Below are 19755 nucleotides of genomic sequence, written 5' to 3'. Positions count from 1 at the left end.
GAGAAAAAGGTATGCAGTCAGGAATTGTGTCCCTCTGTGTATGGCCGTGAACTGTCTCTGGAGGTACCACTAACGTCTGTAGGATTAATGCTGCTGCTTCCTCCACCCATGTCAGCGTGGATCAGAAGATCGCTGATGTCTGAGTTCACTAATGATGCTGCAGATGGAACCAGAAGGGACGCAACATGGTTCATCTCCATGGCAATGGGAGACTTCTGCCATCAGGAGACTTCTTCTTCCGACATTACCAATATTATTTACAAGTACCCCCAACTGGTCTGCAAAGTACCCCCAGGGGTACTAGTACCCCAGGTTGGGAACCACTGATCTAGTAACACCTAGTTGAATTGCCTTGTGTGCACACAACTTAAGTCGCCTCTGTCTCTGACAAAGCACAAGGAGAACATACAAATGCCACAAATAGGTCTATCGCTGCTCTTAAACATCACTACAAAGATTACCTTGATTTGGTCCACTGTAACCAAATCATCTTATCCTTAGGTGCAATTCACTAAGACCACCCGTTTACGAACGTTGAGCTGGTCTCCTGCTGTCCCAACATTAGGGGTGATTACGTTAGCTAAGTCCATGGTTAATGACACACTTGATAACAGAGTTACTCAAGAAGGATTTGCACACAAGTCCAAATATACAAATCTGAAAAAAACCTTCTGGTATTATTTCAGCTCTGTAGCAATCATGATTTCAACTAGAGTCTCTGCTATTACCAGTTCCTCCTTACATAATTCAGCAACATTTCCATTTAGTTCCACAATAGTTTTTGATTAATTCTCTAGTTTAAATAAGTAAAGGTCTCTTCACCTACTAAAACCTTTAAAAAATTTTTATTATATAACCACATTGGTTGCGTTTTTTCCCTTACATCTCTTGCAGTCAGGATGGCCTTAGTTTATCACTCTCGCATAAGGTTTAGATCAGGCATGTCCAACGTTGGCCCTCCAGATGTTTTGAAACTACACATCCCAGCATGCTTTGCAATAGTTTTAGCATTCTCTAATACCAAAACTGTGGCAAAGCATGCTGGGATGTGTAGTTTCACAACATGTGGAGGGCCAACGTTGGACATGCCTGGTTTAGATTCATGGAAGAGCTAAATAAACTGCCCATACTTAGATGTCGCTTTGGCACATGGCGGTGTCAACTGCAAGATACTATGGGGTCCCCAGTTAAAAGAATAGTTGGTGCCAATTCATGAAATAACTTTACTTTGAGTAACAGTTGTAGCACTTTCTTTCTGGTGAAGGAGAGTGGATTGCCATGAACACTTAAGGTGCCCATACACTAGTGTGATTTGCGCCCTTTTCACTTGATTGAGAAGCATCAGTGTCAAAGTGTGTTTAACCTCCGATAAAATGTGTGACCCCGTGTGCAACCAATCGGAGCTGGAGATCGCCATGACTGCCAGACTATCAGATTCCACAGCTATGACTGAGATTGCATATGATAATCATATGCGAAGGACTGCATACGGTGTATCGCATGAGATCCTGCCGCCCAGGAGTTCAAGGGAAATAGCATGCGACTTCTACCATCTGAGAAGTCGCACTAGAGCAGTGGTTCCCAAACTTTGAGTTCAAGGAACCCTTTGGGTCTCCCTAATTTTTTCAAGGCACCCTAAAGCCAAAATAAAGTAGTTGGGTCGAAACATCCCAATTAGTACATAGATCAGGAAAGAAATACTAATTTGCAAAAATAATACACATAAATCCAAGAAACAAATCTATTTGTTAGGTTTAGGTGACGGGGGTTTAGGCTGTGTTGTGGTGGGGTTAGGGTTGGGCTGCACGAAAGGAGGGCTGAGGGGTGGACAGGGAGAAGGTAAGTATACTTAATGGACCTCTGTCAGCAGTCTGTCGAGTTGCCAACATTGGTATTCTGACCATCGGTAATCCCATCCGCTGTTCTTCCATATAGAGCGCTGGCTGTATGGCACTCAACACAAACAGACAAACTATAGCAGGAAAGGCGCTGCACTCCATGGCAATTCACATAAGAAGAAATAGCGGTTTATTCTTATGCCATCGTTTCAGGTGTGTGTCACACCTTTTGTCAAGGATATATATATATATATATATTTTCACAGGTGGTGCACCATGCGCCAATTATGGGTATATGCAAAGTCCAGTATAATGAAACCTCCAAACAGTTCACTTGGGGTATTTGATAAAGACAGGAAAGGACCAATCCGTCCCAGCAGCAACCTTTTCCACAACGGAGCCTCTGGGATCCACAGAGGAAATTTTTCTAGGCAACAAAAGATAAGAAAAAGGTGCGCTCCATAGTGCATTAAAAGAGACAAATTTATTATGGAAAAATAAAATTCCCGGGTACAGCAATATAAAAGCCTCGTACCAAGTATTAAAGCTCTGTGGACTGGCTACCACATGACATGTACATACTATCCAAGGCAAAGCAGCTCACACGATCAGCCCCTCTGGAACTCCCTTTCAGAACGCCGCCAGGCTGGGTTGCCGTGCAGAGGACGGGGGAAGCCACCAGAGTACAGCGTCACAGGAGGTAAGGTGGATGAGCGACGTAAGCCACGCCCTGACGCGTTTCGTCACTAAGACTTCGTCAGAGGGCGTGGCTATTACGTCCGCTCGTTCAGGTTTTATGGTGTGGTCACCAGAAACCTGGGGCCCGTGATTGGACAGCGGGAAGTGAAGCAGGCGCGCGCTAACGCGCGTCTGTATAGTACACATGTGTGACGAGGAACAGGGTTCCCAATAGGCTAAATGAAGAAGGCGCGCCCGTAGGGCAACCAATGGGGAAGCTCAACCAGAACTAAGCTGTGCACGGAGCAATTTTGCCATGGATTTACAATAAAAATCAGACAAAAATATATAAAATGCAAACGTAACATTGAAATTATAAATACAATACAAGTATACATATATAAAGTGCATTCAGTTTTGTATAAAAAATTAGCAGCAATCGAACATCGTTATTCAAACAACACAATATCGTAGAAACATCGTGGCACAACGTCGTGTGTCTAGTTGCGTATTTATCAGATCAATTGAACCAAATCTGTAACGCATAAATATACATATACAGAGAATGTATCATATATGTAAAAAATATATATATATAATCATTAAAAACAACCAATAAATTTGGCTCATAAAAATAGCCCAATTTTTCAATAAATCATGGACTCTACATTAAAAAGGAGCAGCAATTCATAAAAATTCGAAAGAGAACACACAAAATAGGCAGAAAAATTAATTAATAAAGGGTGTTACTTCATAACCTTCGTTTAAACCTGTGGGGGCGAGGGTATTGAGTTTGAGGATCCACATAGTCTCTCTTTTAATTAGGAGTCTATCGTGGTCTCCCCCTCTCTTCCCTTTTGATACAAGTTCAATCCCCTGAAAAGATAAACTACTCGGGTCGCAATTATGTTTCTCTTTAAAGTGTCGGGGAACACTATGATTAAGTACCCCGTGTTTAATGTTCCTCAGATGTTCGAGGATTCTCACTTTCAAGCAGCGTTTAGTTTTACCGATGTAGTTTAACCCACATCCACATGATAACAAATAAACTACATACATGGAATTGCAGTTAATGAATTTTTGAATTTTCAGATCGGTGCCCATGATGTCAGGGCCCTTCTTCATGTGGGCGCAAACCTTACATCCGTTACAAGGAAAGCTTCCCTTTAAAGATAAAAAGGTGTTACTAATGGGTCTCTCAACAACATTTTCAAGCTGACTTTTAGATATAAGAGATTTGAGGGTGTCTGCCTTCTTATATATTATTTTAGGATACTCGGAGATGGCATCTTTTAGTATGGGGTCCATTTTAAGGACATTCCAATGTTTCCTGAGTATACGCTTGATTTCACTTTCATGGGTGTTGTATTTAGTAACAAACAATACATCAGAAGGTCTACCAGTTTGTGCAAGAGGTAAAATATTTTTTGACTTAGTTTGAAGTAAATTATTTCTTTCAAGTCCTCTAGCTCTCTCAAGGGAATTGTGAATAATACTGGTAGGATAACCTCGGTCTTTAAACCTGTTAACATAAACTTCTGATTGTTCCTCAAACCTGGTGATATCTGAACATATCCTCCGCAAGCGGAGGAATTGAGAGAAAGGGATGTTATCCTTCCAGGCATTGAGGTGGCAGCTAGTATAATCCAAATAACTATTGGCATCCACCGGTTTGAAGAAAGTGGATGTTTCAATCTTTAGATTGTCTGGGAAATTCTCAGTACTGAGCATGACGTCCAAAAATTCAATCTTGTTTTTTTGAAAATTAGACGTGAATCTCAGATTAAAAGAATTAACATTCAATAAACTCACAAACTCATTAAATGAATCAACATCACCTCTCCATATAATGATTATATCGTCTATGTAACGTTTAAACAGGACGATATTCCGTCTCATATCGTTATCAAGAATTGTGGTTTCCCACTCGTCCATGTAAACGTTAGCTAGACTTGGAGCGCAAATCGTCCCCATAGCAGTCCCGCATATCTGCAGGAACCACTGTTCCAAAAACTCAAAATAATTATATTTAAGAACAAATTTTAAGCATTCACATATAAAGTTGTTCTTTGCAGGGGAGATAGAGGAGTCTCTTGACAAAGCTTGTTGTACAGATCGTATACCCTTATCATGAGGGATACACGTGTATAGTGCTTGTACGTCAATAGAAGCAAAACAATAATCATGTTCCCAGACAATAGTGTCCAGTATTTGTAGAAGGTGAGTAGAATCCCTTATATAGGTTTCTATTGTGGGCACATACTTTTTAATAAAACAGTCAACGTATTCAGAGATGCGTGATGTTAAGGACCCAATCCCAGCCACAATGGGCCTTCCAGGTGGGGCCGTAGTGCTCTTATGCACTTTTGGCAAATGGTAAAACGTGGCCAATGAAGGACAGGTGTTATACAGATATCGATATTCATCGATGTTAATAACTTTTTCACTTAAACCAGTTTTTAAAATCTGTTCAAGAACCACAAGGTATTCCTTAGTGGGATCACAGGGTAGTTTAACATAAGAGTTAACATCACATAGCAACTTATATGCTTCATCAACATAGTGGCTGCGGTCCATGATGACGACACCGCCACCTTTGTCCGCGCTCTTTATAACTATGGAACTATCTGTTTTAAGTCCCTTTAAGGCTGATGTTTCCTTAAAATTTAAATTATGACGGCCCCTGATATTGGGATCGATCTTGGCTAGATCTTTTTTAACCAGTTCCGAAAAGAGGTCGATGTAAGGGCCCCTTGACTCAAGGGGGTAGTACGTCGACTTCAATTTTAAACCTGATCCATTTTCAATCTCTGGTATTTTTTCAATGGTAGGTTTTTTTAAAAAATGTCTTTTTAATGTTAATTTACGTGTGAACAAATTTAAATCAATTTGTAGATCAGCCTTATCCGGTCCATGTGCCGGGGCAAAAGACAAACCCTTCTGTAGTACTGAGACTTCTATATTATTGAGGTTTTTTTTGGAGAGATTGAAGATACCAATTTTTTCCAAGGACAGTTTATCTAAACTGTGAGTAAAACCACTGACTAGATTATCATTAACAGGTGTACTAGAAGAGCCTATTGAATGAGACGTTGTTTTGGTTCTCTTCGTATGCCGTCCCTTTCCTCTAGATCCCCTAGTCGTCTTTTTACTCTTACAGGGGTACGATTTGGAGCTGTTAGAGGGGGGTGCTCGACCTGGCCCCGATCTAAAAAAGGCCGACTTTCCTGTGTCGATTGGAGTACCTCAAATCTGTTTTTATGTGTCCAATTTCTGGACTGACCATTATCAAAGACTGGTTCATTCCAGTGTTGTTTAAGATCCCTACTTTTAATAGGTACTTTTTTCCATCTATATGGTGTGTGTTCTCTAAAATGTGGAGGCCTGTATCTTTTAGGTGTTGAGTACACATCATTACTGATGGAAACTCTTCTATTGGCCACAGGTCGAGAATCCCTGTTTTTTCTATTAGTGGGATATACTTTTTTCTCGATTTTTTTGACTGTTTGCCATGTTCTGACCTGGTTATTCTCATAGTCAGTCTTATCTCTGATAAATTTTTTCTGTTTAGTGTCGACTATTTTAGTCTCAACAGCTGACACCTTTTTATCAATCTCTGCTTTTGCTGATGATAAAGCTTCTTTACTATAATTGGCTTCAAGGTTGGGGATTAAATTTGCTAGATTAGACTCTATTTCATTAAATGTTTTTTTCTTTTCAGAAATAATAAGCCGCATTAGCTCAATGGAGCACGCATCCAAAGTGCGGTTCCATTCTCTGATGAAATTTTCATCATCTTTCCCAAACGAGGGAATTTTTACCAACCTTAAACCTCTAGGGATGCGACCACAGCTGACATAGTTGTCGAGACTTTTAATGTCCCACCAAGTTTTTGACTCTTTTATAAGAAGCCGTTCAAGATCTATCAAATCACCGTTACTAATGTCAGCTGTGCTCGCATGACTGGCCACTGTGGCCTGTTCATCAAATATCCTCAGACATTCCTGTGATCTTTTTAAGCTAAGATCACTATTTCTATATATATATAAGAACAAATACACCAATATAGGCAGCTACGGTTTTACCAGGATCCAAACGAACAACGAATTTTCACAGGTGGTGCACCATGCGCCAATTATGGGTATATGCAAAGTCCAGTATAATGAAACCTCCAAACAGTTCACTTGGGGTATTTGATAAAGACAGGAAAGGACCAATCCGTCCCAGCAGCAACCTTTTCCACAACGGAGCCTCTGGGATCCACAGAGGAAATTTTTCTAGGCAACAAAAGATAAGAAAAAGGTGCGCTCCATAGTGCATTAAAAGAGACAAATTTATTATGGAAAAATAAAATTCCCGGGTACAGCAATATAAAAGCCTCGTACCAAGTATTAAAGCTCTGTGGACTGGCTACCACATGACATGTACATACTATCCAAGGCAAAGCAGCTCACACGATCAGCCCCTCTGGAACTCCCTTTCAGAACGCCGCCAGGCTGGGTTGCCGTGCAGAGGACGGGGGAAGCCACCAGAGTACAGCGTCACAGGAGGTAAGGTGGATGAGCGACGTAAGCCACGCCCTGACGCGTTTCGTCACTAAGACTTCGTCAGAGGGCGTGGCTATTACGTCCGCTCGTTCAGGTTTTATGGTGTGGTCACCAGAAACCTGGGGCCCGTGATTGGACAGCGGGAAGTGAAGCAGGCGCGCGCTAACGCGCGTCTGTATAGTACACATGTGTGACGAGGAACAGGGTTCCCAATAGGCTAAATGAAGGCGGCGCGCCCGTAGGGCAACCAATGGGGAAGCTCAACCAGAACTAAGCTGTGCACGGAGCAATTTTGCCATGGATTTACAATAAAAAATGTATACTTGTATTGTATTTATAATTTCAATGTTACGTTTGCATTTTATATATTTTTGTCTGATTTTTATTGTAAATCCATTTTATATTGGCTTTTATATTGCTGTACCCGGGAATTTTATTTTTCCATAATAAATTTGTCTCTTTTAATGCACTATGGAGCGCACCTTTTTCTTATCTTTTGTTGCCTAGAAAAATTTCCTCTGTGGATCCCAGAGGCTCCGTTGTGGAAAAGGTTGCTGCTGGGACGGATTGGTCCTTTCCTGTCTTTATCAAATACCCCAAGTGAACTGTTTGGAGGTTTCATTATACTGGACTTTGCATATACCCATAATTGGCGCATGGTGCACCACCTGTGAAAATTCGTTGTTCGTTTGGATCCTGGTAAAACCGTAGCTGCCTATATTGGTGTATTTGTTCTTATATATATATAGAAATAGTGATCTTAGCTTAAAAAGATCACAGGAATGTCTGAGGATATTTGATGAACAGGCCACAGTGGCCAGTCATGCGAGCACAGCTGACATTAGTAACGGTGATTTGATAGATCTTGAACGGCTTCTTATAAAAGAGTCAAAAACTTGGTGGGACATTAAAAGTCTCGACAACTATGTCAGCTGTGGTCGCATCCCTAGAGGTTTAAGGTTGGTAAAAATTCCCTCGTTTGGGAAAGATGATGAAAATTTCATCAGAGAATGGAACCGCACTTTGGATGCGTGCTCCATTGAGCTAATGCGGCTTATTATTTCTGAAAAGAAAAAAACATTTAATGAAATAGAGTCTAATCTAGCAAATTTAATCCCCAACCTTGAAGCCAATTATAGTAAAGAAGCTTTATCATCAGCAAAAGCAGAGATTGATAAAAAGGTGTCAGCTGTTGAGACTAAAATAGTCGACACTAAACAGAAAAAATTTATCAGAGATAAGACTGACTATGAGAATAACCAGGTCAGAACATGGCAAACAGTCAAAAAAATCGAGAAAAAAGTATATCCCACTAATAGAAAAAACAGGGATTCTCGACCTGTGGCCAATAGAAGAGTTTCCATCAGTAATGATGTGTACTCAACACCTAAAAGATACAGGCCTCCACATTTTAGAGAACACACACCATATAGATGGAAAAAAGTACCTATTAAAAGTAGGGATCTTAAACAACACTGGAATGAACCAGTCTTTGATAATGGTCAGTCCAGAAATTGGACACATAAAAACAGATTTGAGGTACTCCAATCGACACAGGAAAGTCGGCCTTTTTTAGATCGGGGCCAGGTCGAGCACCCCCCTCTAACAGCTCCAAATCGTACCCCTGTAAGAGTAAAAAGACGACTAGGGGATCTAGAGGGAAGGGACGGCATACGAAGAGAACCAAAACAACGTCTCATTCAATAGGCTCTTCTAGTACACCTGTTAATGATAATCTAGTCAGTGGTTTTACTCACAGTTTAGATAAACTGTCCTTGGAAAAAATTGGTATCTTCAATCTCTCCAAAAAAAACCTCAATAATATAGAAGTCTCAGTACTACAGAAGGGTTTGTCTTTTGCCCCGGCACATGGACCGGATAAGGCTGATCTACAAATTGATTTAAATTTGTTCACACGTAAATTAACATTAAAAAGACATTTTTTAAAAAAACCTACCATTGAAAAAATACCAGAGATTGAAAATGGATCAGGTTTAAAATTGAAGTCGACGTACTACCCCCTTGAGTCAAGGGGCCCTTACATCGACCTCTTTTCGGAACTGGTTAAAAAAGATCTAGCCAAGATCGATCCCAATATCAGGGGCCGTCATAATTTAAATTTTAAGGAAACATCAGCCTTAAAGGGACTTAAAACAGATAGTTCCATAGTTATAAAGAGCGCGGACAAAGGTGGCGGTGTCGTCATCATGGACCGCAGCCACTATGTTGATGAAGCATATAAGTTGCTATGTGATGTTAACTCTTATGTTAAACTACCCTGTGATCCCACTAAGGAATACCTTGTGGTTCTTGAACAGATTTTAAAAACTGGTTTAAGTGAAAAAGTTATTAACATCGATGAATATCGATATCTGTATAACACCTGTCCTTCATTGGCCACGTTTTACCATTTGCCAAAAGTGCATAAGAGCACTACGGCCCCACCTGGAAGGCCCATTGTGGCTGGGATTGGGTCCTTAACATCACGCATCTCTGAATACGTTGACTGTTTTATTAAAAAGTATGTGCCCACAATAGAAACCTATATAAGGGATTCTACTCACCTTCTACAAATACTGGACACTATTGTCTGGGAACATGATTATTGTTTTGCTTCTATTGACGTACAAGCACTATACACGTGTATCCCTCATGATAAGGGTATACGATCTGTACAACAAGCTTTGTCAAGAGACTCCTCTATCTCCCCTGCAAAGAACAACTTTATATGTGAATGCTTAAAATTTGTTCTTAAATATAATTATTTTGAGTTTTTGGAACAGTGGTTCCTGCAGATATGCGGGACTGCTATGGGGACGATTTGCGCTCCAAGTCTAGCTAACGTTTACATGGACGAGTGGGAAACCACAATTCTTGATAACGATATGAGACGGAATATCGTCCTGTTTAAACGTTACATAGACGATATAATCATTATATGGAGAGGTGATGTTGATTCATTTAATGAGTTTGTGAGTTTATTGAATGTTAATTCTTTTAATCTGAGATTCACGTCTAATTTTCAAAAAAACAAGATTGAATTTTTGGACGTCATGCTCAGTACTGAGAATTTCCCAGACAATCTAAAGATTGAAACATCCACTTTCTTCAAACCGGTGGATGCCAATAGTTATTTGGATTATACTAGCTGCCACCTCAATGCCTGGAAGGATAACATCCCTTTCTCTCAATTCCTCCGCTTGCGGAGGAATTGTTCAGATATCACCAGGTTTGAGGAACAATCAGAAGTTTATGTTAACAGGTTTAAAGACCGAGGTTATCCTACCAGTATTATTCACAATTCCCTTGAGAGAGCTAGAGGACTTGAAAGAAATAATTTACTTCAAACTAAGTCAAAAAATATTTTACCTCTTGCACAAACTGGTAGACCTTCTGATGTATTGTTTGTTACTAAATACAACACCCATGAAAGTGAAATCAAGCGTATACTCAGGAAACATTGGAATGTCCTTAAAATGGACCCCATACTAAAAGATGCCATCTCCGAGTATCCTAAAATAGTATATAAGAAGGCAGACACCCTCAAATCTCTTATATCTAAAAGTCAGCTTGAAAATGTTGTTGAGAGACCCATTAGTAACACCTTTTTATCTTTAAAGGGAAGCTTTCCTTGTAACGGATGTAAGGTTTGCGCCCACATGAAGAAGGGCCCTGACATCATGGGCACCGATCTGAAAATTCAAAAATTCATTAACTGCAATTCCATGTATGTAGTTTATTTGTTATCATGTGGATGTGGGATAAACTACATCGGTAAAACTAAACGCTGCTTGAAAGTGAGAATCCTCGAACATCTGAGGAACATTAAACACGGGGTACTTAATCATAGTGTTCCCCGACACTTTAAAGAGAAACATAATTGCGACCCGAGTAGTTTATCTTTTCAGGGGATTGAACTTGTATCAAAAGGGAAGAGAGGGGGAGACCACGATAGACTCCTAATTAAAAGAGAGACTATGTGGATCCTCAAACTCAATACCCTCGCCCCCACAGGTTTAAACGAAGGTTATGAAGTAACACCCTTTATTAATTAATTTTTCTGCCTATTTTGTGTGTTCTCTTTTGAATTTTTATGAATTGCTGCTCCTTTTTAATGTAGAGTCCATGATTTATTGAAAAATTGGGCTATTTTTATGAGCCAAATTTATTGGTTGTTTTTAATGATTATATATATATATTTTTTACATATATGATACATTCTCTGTATATGTATATTTATGCGTTACAGATTTGGTTCAATTGATCTGATAAATACGCAACTAGACACACGACGTTGTGCCACGATGTTTCTACGATATTGTGTTGTTTGAATAACGATGTTCGATTGCTGCTAATTTTTTATACAAAACTGAATGCACTTTATATATGTATACTTGTATTGTATTTATAATTTCAATGTTACGTTTGCATTTTATATATTTTTGTCTGATTTTTATTGTAAATCCATGGCAAAATTGCTCCGTGCACAGCTTAGTTCTGGTTGAGCTTCCCCATTGGTTGCCCTACGGGCGCGCCTTCTTCATTTAGCCTATTGGGAACCCTGTTCCTCGTCACACATGTGTACTATACAGACGCGCGTTAGCGCGCGCCTGCTTCACTTCCCGCTGTCCAATCACGGGCCCCAGGTTTCTGGTGACCACACCATAAAACCTGAACGAGCGGACGTAATAGCCACGCCCTCTGACGAAGTCTTAGTGACGAAACGCGTCAGGGCGTGGCTTACGTCGCTCATCCACCTTACCTCCTGTGACGCTGTACTCTGGTGGCTTCCCCCGTCCTCTGCACGGCAACCCAGCCTGGCGGCGTTCTGAAAGGGAGTTCCAGAGGGGCTGATCGTGTGAGCTGCTTTGCCTTGGATAGTATGTACATGTCATGTGGTAGCCAGTCCACAGAGCTTTAATACTTGGTACGAGGCTTTTATATTGCTGTACCCGGGAATTTTATTTTTCCATAATAAATTTGTCTCTTTTAATGCACTATGGAGCGCACCTTTTTCTTATCTTTTGTTGCCTATATATATATATATATATATATATATATATATATATATATATATATATATATATATATATATATACACACACACACACACACACAAATATATACATACATATAGATACAGAAGTACCAACACACTCGCCATTCCTACGAATGGGGTGCAAACTGCACCCACTTCCCAGGTTGGGGTGCAGTGGCCTGTAAATACAGTAAATACAAACACAGGGAGCCCAGCACTCACTACAACAAACTAAAACTCCTTAACATTCAAATAACCAATTAAATAATGGGGTTTTAGTTCATGAATTGATCAATGCATTTAAGCTTGCAGCCCATCTCCAAGGGACCCCATTTCACTGCAAGTCCTACACGAACAACTAGTTTTCTTAAGAACCTGGCAAATGCTTGCACATCATAGCTAAAATGAACATATATATATATATATGCAAAAGAAAAAGAACAATGCGCTGTAATAACAAGTCCAGAAAAACCTTGCAGTGTCCAACAAATCGTCCAATCCTTCAATTAGGATAGTCTGTAAAGGCACTTAGGATATTGGTCCCAGCTGCTCCGTCTCATGGGGCAAATGAACCTGTATCCAGCAGGTAAGAGATTTCTAGAGAAATAAAGACGGGCGCTTCATAGTGCATAAATGTCGTTTTTTTGAAAATTTATTCAGACATATAAAAACATGAAACATAGGAATGGGTAAACGTACCAACGGTGGCGGTTCTTAATCACCGCGGTCAAACAGCTTATGAGTGGTGCATGCAAGCACCCACAGACTGGAGCCGGTTACCTCCGTTCCCGGACATACAGCAAAACAGCAAGTGGTGATGTTCTCCTGTGCTAGGCCACGCCCCTACGCGTTTCGTATCAACTTCGTCAGAGCCCTCTGACGAAGTTGATACGAAACGCGTAGGGGCGTGGCCTAGCACAGGAGAACACCACCACTTGCTGTATGTCCGGGAACGGAGGTAACCGGCTCCAGTCTGTGGGTGCTTGCATGCACCACTCATAAGCTGTTTGACCGCGGTGATTAAGAACCGCCACCGTTGGTACGTTTACCCATTCCTATGTTTCATGTTTTTATATGTCTGAATAAATTTTCAAAAAAAACGACATTTATGCACTATGAAGCGCCCGTCTTTATTTCTCTAGATATATATATATATATATATATCTATCGAGAAAAAGAGGGCCACACAATGCGCTCAATGGAATTAGCTAAGCAGCAACCCTGGGGGGGTCCCCTGTTAGACAGGACCCAGTATAGAAATGGAGAAAAAGGGGGTTTTCAGGGTGCGCTAAGACCTTTCAATTATTAGGACAGTATAGTTTAAAAAAGGAAAAATTTAATAAACATTTGCTCACAGAGCATAGCAGTAGGTGAGAGCACTCTCACTTTTGGAGCAGAGCAGTACACATCTTTCCATTGGGCTACTAATTTCCCCTTATCTATCTACAATTGAAAGTGGTCATTATAGCCGTATAACTTTGAATGGTTTCTCTATTTGTTTATCCATCTGTAAACAGCTGGTGGACATTATGTTGTAATCACCTAAGGACATCCCTTTTCGTGAAATTTCTATATCTAGTTGGTTTCCAAAACCCTAAACCATTGACTGTGTGACCATCGTTGCCTACTGTTGTATTGTGCCCCTGAGGAAGTCGTGTTCACGACGAAACGCGTTGGGCCTATTGTGCGCATTTCTACTACTGACTAAAATTGTGATTACGTCATTCTATACATTGTAAATTGTATTGATTCGATCTTTGTTTATACTGCTATGCTCTGTGAGCAAATGTTTATTAAATTTTTCCTTTTTTAAACTATACTGTCCTAATAATTGAAAGGTCTTAGCGCACCCTGAAAACCCCCTTTTTCGCTCTCTCTCTCTCTCTATATATTTATTGTGTAGTTGTATTTCAGTACAATCAAACAGCGGCACTCAGTGGGTTTTCCAAAAAGTTGTGTGTAATATCCAACGTTTCGGGGACTAGCCCCTTTGTCACCTTGACAAAGGGGCTAGTCCCCGAAACGTTGGATATTACACACAACTTTTGGAAAACCCACTGAACGCCGCTGTTTGATTGTACTGAAATACAACTACACTATCTACCGCATCCGGAGGGCACCTGGAAATTTGTAATGACAGTGCACAAAGATAATATTGTTATTTAGAAGAGGTAAAAAAAAATACCAGTCCCAGTAGTAAATGTCCTGTGTTGTAACAAGGATCCGGTGTTCTTGATTTCTACACACATACTGTATGCAGACTTTAAAAAGCACTCCACTTGTATGGCAAGCTGGCAGCTCAACTTGTGAACTCAAGTTCTCCCTAATCCAACTGGTCAATTATTCTTAAGCAAAAGAAGATGGGTGCTCCAATGGTGCATTACCACTTAAAGACGATTTTATTCAGTAAAAGACATATAACAAAGGTTGAGGTCACGTACCGCAGACAGCGGCTCAGAGTTTCACAGTGTGGAATGGTACAAAGTACATAGCAAACTTTGGAGAGGTTACACTCTCCAGCTTCAGAGTCACGCTGATGCTAGGCCACGCCCCTATGCATTTCATCACACCGGACTTTGTCAGAGGGCGGTGTGGCGAAATGCCTAGGGGCGTGGCCTAGCATCAGCGTGACGCTGGAGAGTGTGTAACCGCTCCAACATTTGGCCACCCTAGTAGCAGCTGCATGCTCCTTATAACTGAAAGTCCCCTCTTTCCAAACAGCAGCAACTCTGATAAGATGCATTAGCATCAGCCCTGCATGCTGGAGTGGACAGTGGAGTAGTCTGCCCTGCCCATTAAAACACATGATGGGCAGGGAGAAACCCTAACTGCATCCCACTGCACGTTCCACTAAGCCCCACCGGTACTTGTGTAGTATCACGGCTCCCACGATAAGCATCGTATAGGAAAAAATGCGATGCGATTTTGCACAGAAATCATTGACATGTGTTAAAATCATGTTAAATGCACCCCAAAGGGCATTTGTTACTGTACCACCCCCACTATGAACGCCAACCCGAAGCACGGCGAGCGCAGCGGTAAGCGTCCTACGACCTTTTCATACCACCACTATCCACGTCGGCGTGGAGTTGAGAATAGAAAGTGTGGTGAGCGCAGCGAGCCACCGAGCCCGAAGCGTGGCGAGCCCCGCGAGGGGACATGGATAGCTGTGAATCCCGCGAGTGGACACGGATACCTGTGAAGGTATCTGCGTCAGCTCGCCACGCTTCTGGCTCGGTGGCTCGCTGCGCTCGCCACACTTTCTATTCTAAACTCCACACCGACGTGGATAGTGGGGGTATGAAAAGGTCGTAGGACGCATACCGCCGCCCCTCGCGGGCTCGCCACGCTTCGGGATGGCGTTGATAGTGGGGGTGTTACAATGTGAAAAAAGACATTTGGGGTGCATTTAACATGTTTGCTACTAATTTAAATGCATTTTGATGCATTTGTGATCAAAATCGCATCGCATAGCATCGCAAGGCATGCGATTTTTACATCAAATGCATAAAAAACCCGGAAAAATCGCATCGCATGCCATTACATATGGCATGCAATGGGAGCTGTGAAAGTATACAAGTACCGCCCCGCCCACCATGGCCCGTTAAGCCACGCCCATTGTCCCCTAACCGTGCCCCATTTTTTATGTTGGTTTAGGGCACAGCATTCCGCCCCTCCAACAGCAGCAGCCTGACCCTGACAGCCAGCAGGGCAGACAGAGAATCTTTCCCAGCTGTCAGGTATATGCTGCTGCTGAATCCACCACTGGGGGCAGAGGGAGTGCTCTAGCAGGGAGCCTGTGCTCCACTGGAATCACCCTCCCTATAACCCGGTCAGTGTGCTGCAGTATGCTCGCAGGGGCTCTCTTTGTAGCTCAGCGTCTCTTCCCTGCCCCAGGCAGCTTCCTTAGCACCACCAGCCATGACACCCCAGTGACAGCGCTGCGGCACTCCAGGGATCCCCGGAGCACAGTTTGGGAACCGCTGCATTACATCATTCTGGTGTGCACTGCTGATATAAGTAGTACACATCATTTGGTTGTTTATCAACCCAGAATGATGTGTAGCCAGCCAATCCAGTTGGCGATCGTGGATTGGCAATGGTAACACACATTAGCACAATGCAGGGCACAACAGGGCGATCTAACATACCATGTTGATATAGTCTGATATCGTTTGCTCGACCATTCAGCAGGGCCAACCAGAAGTTGACGCTAGTAACCCCAGGAAAGCGCAAGAAGGAATAAAAACACACTGTTTAATATATGGCTTGGATACAGCTGAAAATGACATGCCCATATCGGTGTAGTGAGTATCCACCATAAATCAGTGTCATGTTTTATTGGACAAGGAACAGGATCTGGATTGTGCCAGAATATAGAAATTATGGAGTGGACAACAATTACATATCCGCTTTTACCTCTTGTTTCAGAAAAGCATTTTCAGACAGAATACTAAACTAACTAGGTCATTGCTTTGTTGAGGAATGTACTATCTATATATCATACTTCCGGAATCAGACCTAATCATTTTTGTTTGCTATCAAGTGGTATGGTAAACCTTCTACCAGGGATGCATTCGCCCACCTATAATTTGAATAAGTTGATGGTCTATGATCAATTGTAATTAGAATTCCAAACGATGGGGGAGAACCGGATGGGTACCACCATTGATGAAACAGAGCTACTGAAAATGTTATACTTTTCCCCACCTTCAAGTGTCGGCACATGAAGCTTGGCTCTGCCTCATCGACTAAGAAGCTCTGCCCTTGAGTGGAATATCATGCAGCTCAACTGAAGGTAATGCAATGGTGACCGCCCTGGGTAAAAACCATTGCTCATTCCCTTACACCAACTATTAACTGCTGTTTTATTTTAATTTGTTAAGCCTCTGGCAGAATCCAGGGCACTACCAGTGTTTTACATTCAAACCAATGTCTGTTTATCTGTGGATAGCTTTACTGGTTATTGAACCATGGAAGATTGAGAGCAAGAAAGCAGACAGTGAATTTGTCCATTGATGCTTAGTGTTCTTATATTGAAATTACAGCATTGGTCAGTATGGACCCTAATAAAGAATTACTATTGCTAAGTTCATCAATACTGTCTGGAAGTGTTATCAGTATTATTTCATTCACAACTACGTTATTTGTGGTCTAAAAACAAACTGTTATAGCAAGTTTATAGGACATTTTTTTCAGTTAAGACATATTACAAAAGCCCAGGTCTTGAAACCGTTGTAAAAGATCTCACATTATTACACTTCCTGAATCGAAGTTCTACTTCCTTTTTAAATATAGCTTGTACATATTAGAACTTTAAAGATGAATACTTTTTATTTTTACTTGTATGGACGGAAGAGAAGTTCTGCAATTGATCTGTGTTACAGTACCTGTAAGTAAATTTACTCATTTAACTAATGTAAAAGTTCCTCCAACTAGGATAATATGACTAGCATTTCATAACTTTATGTGAACATGTACTTCATTTGCAACTGCTATTGGACAAAAGTGTTGTAAAAGGCATGATTGCTCGCTCTAGAAAAAATTTGCATACTTTTTCTGCAGCGGTCTCAGGGACACATGTATCATTTGTGGTCTGTGTTTTATAACACCCACTGGGTGAAAATTAATAGGAGTAGAGATTCAGAAAGTGAGAGATTGGGGGAGAAATCTCCAGTTTTTTTTAAAGCAGCAATTATTTACACTGCAAAACCAGTTTGATTTTGCAGTGTAAATGATTGCCATTTTAGAAAAAACTGGAGATTTCTTACGAAATCGCTCACCTTCTGAATATCTTATATAAGTAATGACCATCAAATTCCTTCTACTAACTTGTATAGATATCTGGAACTTACCTCTGGACTCCGAATTTTCAGATAAGCGGTCTTCCCCCATACAAGACACCCCCACACAAAAGACAGACCATACACATTTTAAAGGAAATATTTTATCTGTACATTCACAATATATCACTTTGTAGTGCGTTAGAATGCATTATGTACCATTGCAGTGCCCTTTTGATCAGATAAGATCAAGCAGTGGTCCCAGTTCACTGCCACACTCACATAGAGTGCTCTCCTCAGGCAGTCTCAGAAGTCTTTGGCTGCAGCTGCTTCACACACATATCTCACTTTCACTGTACGCCCATGGCATGCACTTGTATGCAGGTGATTTTCTATGCCTCGCCCAGCCAATGTGTGTACAGTCCGCCAAACAAGCTGTGTCGTGGCACACCAGTGCAAACTTTACTGTTTTATACTTTGATCATGCCTCATGCAAAATAAATTGTTTGTGAACAAGTGGACTTTGCTTCCACATGTATAAAATGGTACAGATATGGATCCATCTTACTAGCCCAAATAAGGTGTTTTTTTATTTTTATTGTAGGAGCACTTAACTACAGAATCCATCAGGTTGCATGACAAACAACAACAACACAAGAGCTTGTTATTTGCAATGTTATACATGCATTTTGTGGCAGTATTTAAAACTTAAATAGAGACATATTCTAAATAAAAAAAGAAGCAAAAAAAAATGCTAAATTTACAATATTCCTGCATTCGGACACTGAACATAATAATTACCAACTAATATGAAATAATTTTTGTGGCATTGCATTGCATCCAAGAGCAATATTGTAGCACACAAAATGTGATATGAAACCAACACAATGATCTGTGAGTTACAAAATTTAACTTTTTAGCCTTGTTCCCTTTTGCAGTATTTTTATTGTTATTGTACTGTTGGTTTATTTTTGGGAAGGCGGTTTCTGCTTGTATGAACTTTGTTCTATACAGAGCATTGTTTAACATGACAATCTTCCTGTCTCAATATGACAGGAAGATCTGTACTAAAATGTAGCTATGTATGTCTTACCTGTGGACATAAAAGGCAATTTCTTAAAGTGACTACAGGTTATGTAAGCCACATTCAGAAAATTGAAAAGAATGCATATATTAGAAAGGTACAAAAATAAGATTACGTTACTCAAATGGATGATATATGTGCTTTAAGATATGTAAATATCATTTACAAAACAGTTTAGAAACAAAACAAAATAACTTATCTTTTTTTTTCCCAGGTGACAATCACTCAGCATGGACAAAGTACAGGATGATGCATCAGCAGTGGAGAAACCCAACTACTACTTCTGGATAGGAGGTTTTCTGGTTGGAGGAATTCTAATAGTTATGCTACTAGTAATAGTAGGAATCATATTATGGAAGTGTTTTAAGAAACAAAACAGAGTTGACCAAACTTGGGCCGGACCACCCCCACGGACAAATGACAGTGTGCCAGAAGATGGAGGTTCTAACTTGGATGAATGTATCCTCGGTAATATGCCAATCCCATGCATTAGCTCAACTGAAATACTATCTAAGGAACCCAGAATCTCACATGACAGATACTTCAGTAAAGAGAGAACTGAGAGAAATTCTGCTGATCCAGAACCAACAGTACCCATGAGCCATGTGTTTAATGAACACCTTACTGAAAACGACTCAAACAAGGAGAGCTTTCCACCCCCTCCAGCACACATCCTAACACCATCACAAAGTGGTCAATATGCTGCGCCAGATTTAGAAGCATTGCCACCACCTCCTCTACCGAACTCCCCGCAGCAAGATGAATGCGGCACGCAGATGACACTTAA

At 40.9% G+C, this 19755-nt stretch overlaps 1 protein-coding gene across 9 annotated transcripts in view; it reads right to left on the bottom strand.

Annotated features, from left to right (window-relative positions):
• The window catches only part of NF1 (neurofibromin 1), a 234410-nt gene that overhangs the window by 67809 nt on the left and 146846 nt on the right, over positions 1–19755 (bottom strand). The gene's annotated exons all lie outside the window — the stretch shown is intronic.

This window comes from Crinia signifera, chromosome 2 (assembly GCF_055691185.1).
Source record: "Crinia signifera chromosome 2, ASM5569118v1, whole genome shotgun sequence".
NCBI lineage: Eukaryota > Metazoa > Chordata > Amphibia > Anura > Myobatrachidae > Crinia > Crinia signifera.
The sequence above is the reverse complement of the archived record's forward strand: the minus strand, read 5'-3'. Positions and strand labels throughout refer to the sequence as shown.